The sequence below is a fragment of the Nicotiana tabacum genome, chromosome 3 (genome assembly GCF_000715075.1).
Source record: "Nicotiana tabacum cultivar K326 chromosome 3, ASM71507v2, whole genome shotgun sequence".
Classification (NCBI taxonomy): Eukaryota; Viridiplantae; Streptophyta; class Magnoliopsida; order Solanales; family Solanaceae; genus Nicotiana; species Nicotiana tabacum.
Genome location: NC_134082.1, coordinates 56,509,928 through 56,517,236, shown reverse-complemented (window position 1 = coordinate 56,517,236; position 7,309 = coordinate 56,509,928). Strand labels below are relative to the sequence as shown.

Sequence of the window (7,309 nt, the reverse complement as noted above, 5' to 3'; positions counted from 1 at the left end):
CCTAAACTACGAAGTCTACCTCCCCTTCTATGCCTAACAGGGGCATTAGGGAAGGAGTCAATAATGGAAACTCTCTCAGGGTTAGGGCTTGGAGAAGACATATCGAAAAAGAATGGTCTAAGGAAGAAGTCAACAAAGATTTGGAGAAATAAGTGTTCAATAAGCTTTATGTGATAAAAGACAAAGGAAAATATTATATTTATACCGATAAGCAACCGCCAAAGGTAAAAGTGTAGAGGTGGAAAGATCATAATTATGATAACTAGCACTTCGTTAATAGTGGCACCGTAAAAACCTTGAAAAAAGGCTACAAACACTGCAGAGCCAATGGAAAATCGACATGTGCATGAAGTATTAAATGGAAGTGACAATTGAAGCGTCAATTTTGTCATAACATTAATGGTGACAAAAATTCTCGTTTTAATGAAATCCACTTCCCAAATATTCAATTGATGAATAAATGGAAAGTGGGGGGACTATCTGTATTGAAAAAAATTGAATTTATGTATGTTGAGACACGTGGACTGGTCAAATAGTAAAAGAATTATAATTAGTCAAGAGTCGCGGACAGCAATAGAAACGAGCAAAGGCAAAGGAAGAGGCACGTAGCATTCAATGTCTTTAATTATTCATAATAGCCTTATTATGATTTGACGGAAACGCATATCTTCAAGACACCTACAAAAGGGAGGTATCTAGTCACACTTGTAAGGACAAACACAATTGAAATATACTCTGATTCACTTGTTTTTCTCCTAATTACATTCTGGTTATTCCAAATTATTCTCTTCTACATATTCTTTTGATTATCAGTAACCCGCGTTCTTATAAATTCTAGCTTTGACTGAAATTCTATTTTTTGGTTAAATAGGGGGTTTTCCACATAAAACTCCATTGTATTGTTTACTTACCGTTCTGTATTTCTGTAGGAACTAGTAGAGAACCTGGTTCTCCATATAGTTTGATGAATCCTTAGTTTCTATAAAGTTGTTTGTGGTAAGCGACTTGCAACTAAAACTAATCGCTTTTAGACTAAATTTGTTGCCTGCTGCAATGGGCGTATCCTAGATTTTCGTGTATGGCAAGTATTTTTAAGCTGGTTTGATCAGCTTTTAAGTCAATCCGAAACCCTCTATATTTTGAAGAAGCAGAGTGACTTCTGCCCCTAGAGTTGGCTTGTTCACATACAAGAGCTAGATAAATCAATCTGGAAATTGAAAAAGACAAAAGTAGACCATTCTGTAAGATAAAGTGTACATCATGGAATTCCCACAAATTAAAATTCCTTCGTCATTCTTTATCGAAAGAAAAAGAATATTTCCCTCTTTATTTTCTTTGTTCCTTTTTCATGTTTATCAATATGAAGGATCGGAAAAATATCACATAAACTAGACAAGGTGATCTACAAGTTGGTACGGAAGTGATCAAGAGCTTCACCATTGAAATTTCTTGTTGACTGCCTGAGCTTTGCAAGATCATCTATAGTGAAAGGTACGTAGAGACGAGGATTTTCATCATCCACAAGTTGAGGTTGGGTTCCACAGTTGTATCCGAATGAATGAAGCTATTGACACCCTTGTTTTTCCTTGTTTGCATATCACTCTATGCTTGACATTGTTAAATCTTCCGTTGCTCCATGCCTTCACATAGCAACAAAACAAAAGCATAGTATATGATCATTTTACTTACTTATATTAAAAAGGCAAGATTCTATAAACAGAGGAAGTACTTACTTTGGTTACATCTCCCATATTGACAAGGAGGGAGTTTGGCCAGGATTCAACTGCTACAAATTGGCCAGATTTATTCATGACTTCAAGACCATTGACGTTTTCATCATCCTGTAGTATAGTGAGAAAATATGTGTCTGTGTGTGAAGGAACGCCGGTGGAACCTATAGTTTCCGGCGTGAAGCAGTACTGTTAAACCTAAACTGGCATGGCCATCCCTCAAAAGACACATTCTTAATACCCAACCCTTCACTAATTTTGTGCGTCATGTCCATGAATAGTTCATGAATAGCAGCAGCATACTTCATAATTGTCTCTCTGTTTACAGTTATAATCAAGGCATTAATGTCTTATAGGAACAATATTTTGGAATTTAATTGGTTCAGTATGAGACGTATATATGTACGTAGGCTGATTTGGAGAACTCCAAACAGATACGGTCTTCTTGTTTTGAATGACGAGAGAAACTACTCCAGTAGATAACACAACGTTTACTTATAGTTTACACTAGTATATATATAAACACAAAATTGAACCAAAATCTTCCTATTTTTAAAGAATTTTAAAACTTGTGGTCTTAAAAGCTTAAGGGTAAAAGCTTTGTGGGGTCATGACATTTATGTGGTTATAAAAGCTTCTCATTAAGGGTAAAATGGGTAAAATGAAGAGTTTTAAGTTGAATTCTTTCCAAATTTACAAATGTGTCATTTATTTTGGAACAAACTAAAAAGGAAAGTACCTCATCTAATTTGAAACGGAGGGAGTATGTACTTTACAATTTTACCCATATTAGTGATTATATTTCCAAAAGTCTTGAAAAATGATTTGATGAACAATTATTTAATGATAAGGGTAAAACAAGAAAAAAGATTGTTTTTATATTGATTTAGTATAGTCGACGATAAAAGTAAAAATATATTTGTAGTATAGTAGACAAGTAAAAGTGAATGGACGGAGTAATTGAATTGTCAAATAGATAAAGTTATTTCTGGAAAACTTAGGGATCGTTTGGTTGGAATAGGGCTTATGCCGGTATAAGTTATGTTGGGATAAGTTATGCTGGGATTAGTTATGTTGGGATTGTTGTTTATTCACTATTTGGTATATGTTGTATTAAGAATGACAATTGAGGTATAAGTTATACCAGTGTTAATTAGCCCACCCTCTATAAGGTATAAGTTTTAACACCGGGATAACTTATATCTGGTTTGCTAACCAAACAGAGTATTAAGATAATATTAAATTTTTATACCACCACTATATCTTCCTATACCTCGTACCAAACCACCCTTAGTTATATGAGATTCTTCTTTATTGTCTTGGGCACTAAATATGGCACAGCAGGTGGGTCAACTCATCATATTAATTAAGCACGAAAAAAAAGAGGAAGAAAGATTGAAGTTGCATCTTAGTTCAGAGTCAAAGGAAGCAAACACTTGAGGATCTAACTTATAACAGAAAGCATCAATCAATAATCAGTATAATCTAGCGATTTATGAATGAAGAGTTATAATTTATTTCTAGTAAATAGTAAGTCTAACTTAACAAGATGGTGTGTGTTAGTGCATAGATCTTTTAAACACGTGAATATATAATTCAAGACTAAAGTAGTGAAAGAAGGGGAGGCAAACCTTTGAAAGGGAGAGGCATCTAACTGGGCACAGAAAGCATGAATACCTTTAGGACAAGTCATATCATAGAGAATCAACGGTTCAACAATGAGATTGGGAGTAGGGGGCTGGTATCCACTTCCAGGAACCATATTATTACCCTTGTTCCGTTTCTTCATCTCAGTGGCAATGATCTCACAACTCCCTTCATGTCAGCCATGAGTGAAGCTGGAAGAATCCTGTGATGGTTGTAAAGCCTGAAGCATCCCCATTCCTCACAGGCATTGATCAACTTAGATGACTGTTTTGGAAAGTTCTCAAAGTCTATCACTGGCAACCCACCATTTGCTGCATACTCCTCCATTACCTTATTTTGTTTCCTCGTTTCAAGTTTGGCTTCTTGCTGTAAGGAGCTTCTCTTCACGATCTTGTAGTAGTGATTTTTCTTGGATCTAGCTATTTTTAATTTCTGGGATGGTGGGTGCACGTGAGTTCCAAATTTTAAATAAGTTATTTTTTATTATGAGGGATTTAATTATTATATTGAAGGAACAGAGGGTGCAATTTCCTGGGCCATTATAAAAGTTGCAAACCAAAACTAAACTAGTTACCTTCTTTTATCTGTGCAGTGGTAGCCATCTGTTTGGAATCAAATGCAATTATCACGTAGCTTATTATATTATTAGTTTGGTTAAGTACTGCACAAGGTCAACCCTATCTGTTACTAATTAATTTAATTAGTATAAATTTGCTGTCACGACAGGACTCCAAAAAGATGCCACTGCAATTCCCTTGGCAATTAGTGGCTTTCTCGAGTGATTAATGCTTCAGTAATTTCCAAAAACGGGTTATGGCCAATTGGCCATTCCATCAAAGTTCTCAAAGCTCTAAGATACTCTCTTCGGTTCATAATAAATAACTTTTTGGTATTTAACACATTCTTTAAGAAAATATTAACTTCTAGAGTAAAAATAGTATTTTTGCTAAATTAACATTAATTAAATATTGCTTATTGTTAACTTGAAACATTGAGATATATAAATAAGAAAAAAATTAAAAAAACAAAATTAATTCGTTCTTGATTATATAAATTGGCACTTATTTTGGACGAAACTAAAAAGAACAAAAAATCACTTATTATGCACAGGAAGGAGTAACCTACAATGCATAGATATAACAGTTCTAAATGCTAAAACTAAATGAAACTTTATTACTTAGTATTATTCTCTTCCATTTCAATTTGACTTATGTTGTTTTTCTATTTACCTTTGAGGACTTAGTTTCTACCTTCTACTAGGGGTGGACATTCGGTATTTCGGTTCGGTATTTAATAATTTCGGTTCAGTATTTCGGTATTCGGTTTATCAATTGTGTATATCAAATACCGTATCAAAGTATTTCGATATAGTTAGGTATTTCTTATTTTGGTTCGGTATGGTTAAAGTGAAGATTTTTTTTCTTAAAAATGGTTTGAGTTGACTACGGACAATATTTAGTGTAAACAGACTCGGATCAGTATTTTGAGGATCCCGCTGGATCCGTATCATGATTTAGGACTTGGCCGTATGTTCGGAATTGAATTCGAAAGTTCCTAACTTGTTTTGACGTGATTTGTTGAAGACTAGCATTTTGAAAGTTTGAGAATTTACTAAGTTTGACCGTAAATTGGTTTCTTAGCTAACAGATTCGAATTTCAATGTTGAAACTTGAGATAGGTCTGTATCGCTATTTGAGACTTGTCCGTGAAATTTGATTCATTTTGGAATTGATTTGGCATGATTCGAACGCTTAAATATGATTCTAGTGTTCTTGAGTTTTACTTTAAAAGTCCGTTCGTTTTAAGGGTTGATTTGTTGATTCAGATGTTATTTTGGTGATTTGACTGCGCGAGCAATTTCGTATGATGTTATTACATTTGTGTGCACGTTTGATTTGGAGCCCGAGGGGCTCGTGTGAGTTTCAAACTTGTTTCAGATGAGTTTGATAAGTGTGAAGATAGCTGGTGCAATTCTCTTGTTGGTGTTATGCTACAGATCTCGCATTTTTGCGAGGTCTGGCACTCAATTGCGATCCTTACTTTTGTGAAGTGTTCACATTTGCGAGTATGAGCTGGATTGATTAATCTCGTAATAGCGAGGAAGAGGTTCGCATTTGGGAACAATCAGAGGTCGCATTTGGGACTCAGTGTATTCTTGAGTCTATGAGCACCTAATTTTTTTTACCATATTTAAAATTTTTATCACTTTTTGTTTGTAAATAGTTTTTAAGTTTAATTTCGGTATTTTTTGTTTTACCTTTTTATAGGTTTTATTTAAAAAAATTGAAAATGATTAAAAAGAGTCACGTTAAAAATTAGTTGTGTTTCATTTGCAAAAGAAAAGAAAGTTCACAAAAATATGTTTTCCTTCTAATTTTGATAAGGAGTAGTATTTTTTATCTTTAGTCATTCTTCATACATTGAAAAAAATAAGAGAAAAATGAAATAATAAAAATCATGAAGTATGGACAAGCAAATCCACGCCACCTCACCACAAAGGAATAAAGTTTGTTACCAAACTTTAATTTAAAAAAATTCTTCCATCATCAGATTTTTTCAGTATTAGTTTTATTATTCATCCATTCACAATTTTTCTCTTTGGTTTTTATTCCAAAAATAAAAGTTGCACTCAAAAATTCACTTACTCACGTACATTAAGAAAGGCTGCATATTCTCCTTGGATTCTCCCACGTCACAGTAAATTTTTGATCTATATGACCAAGCATTACTTTCTCCCTAATTTACCTCATCACCTAATATATAACACACTTCAGAAGCCTAGAAACAGAGAAAACACATGTATATGGTTAAAATACATATATTTTACTTGGGTATCTAAAAACAAGTAATTTATTTTGCAGGAACACCGTACGAAGAATTGAAAAGGAAAATGATATCTCAACAGCGCGTGTTCCAAACATATAACTGGTGACAAACAATTGTTTAAGACGGTCACCAAACTAGATGGAGTAACAGTCACATTTGGAGACAAATCCAAAGGAAATATAATTGGTATCGGAAAAGTTCCTCTGAGCTCAACATGCAATGTAGATGAAGTCTACCTAGTTGATGAACTCGGCTACAATCTTCTTAGCATTAGTCAACTAAGTGACAATTCCTACGAGGTTCGTTTTAAGAAACATGGTTAATTTATAGAAGATGAATCAGGTAAATTCATTCTTTCAGGTAATAGAGATAGAAATATCTATACAATTAGTAACTTAGATAATCTTGGGGATCAAATTTGTCTTACTTCCATAGTTGATGATCCCTGGGTCTAGCATAGAAAACTTGGTCATGTCAGCATGCATACTGTTCAAAAGCTTTCTAAACATGATCTCATTATTGGACTTCCAAAACTAGATTTTTCAAAGGATCATATTTTTGATGCATGTCAACTGGGAAAACAAACTCCATCATCTTTCAAAATCAAGAATTTTGTTTCCACCTCAAAACCTCTCCAACTATTGCATATTTATTTATTTGGTCCAACTAGAACTGCTAGCATAGGTGGTAGAAAATATACTTTTGTCATTATGAATAATTTCTCTAGATTAACCTAGGTTATGTTTTTGAGTCATAAAGATGATGCTATAAGGAATTTTGAAGTTTTCTGTAAGAAGGTTCAACGAGAAAAGGGTTACTACATCTTTTCTATCAGAAGTGATCATGAAGGAGCATTTGAAAGCAGAGCTTTTGAAAACTTTTGCAACGATCAAGGAATCTCTCACAACTTATCCTCACCAAGATGTCCGCAACAAAATGGAGTGCTAAAGCGTAAAAATAGAACCCTACAGGACATGGCAAGAACCAAGATTGTGGAAATTCTCTATCTCACCATTTCTGGGCAGAGGCAGTAAGCACAGCATGCCATATCATCAATAGGTGTCTGATTCGACCAATCCTCAAAAAGATATTGTATGAATTGTGGA

At 34.0% G+C, this 7,309-nt stretch overlaps 1 pseudogene; it reads right to left on the bottom strand.

Moving 5' to 3' along the window:
- Nucleotides 1-1,276: 1,276 nt before the first annotated feature.
- On the bottom strand, nucleotides 1,277-3,780 carry LOC107774224 (2-oxoglutarate-dependent dioxygenase DAO-like; annotated as a pseudogene).
- Nucleotides 3,781-7,309: the final 3,529 nt, after the last annotated feature.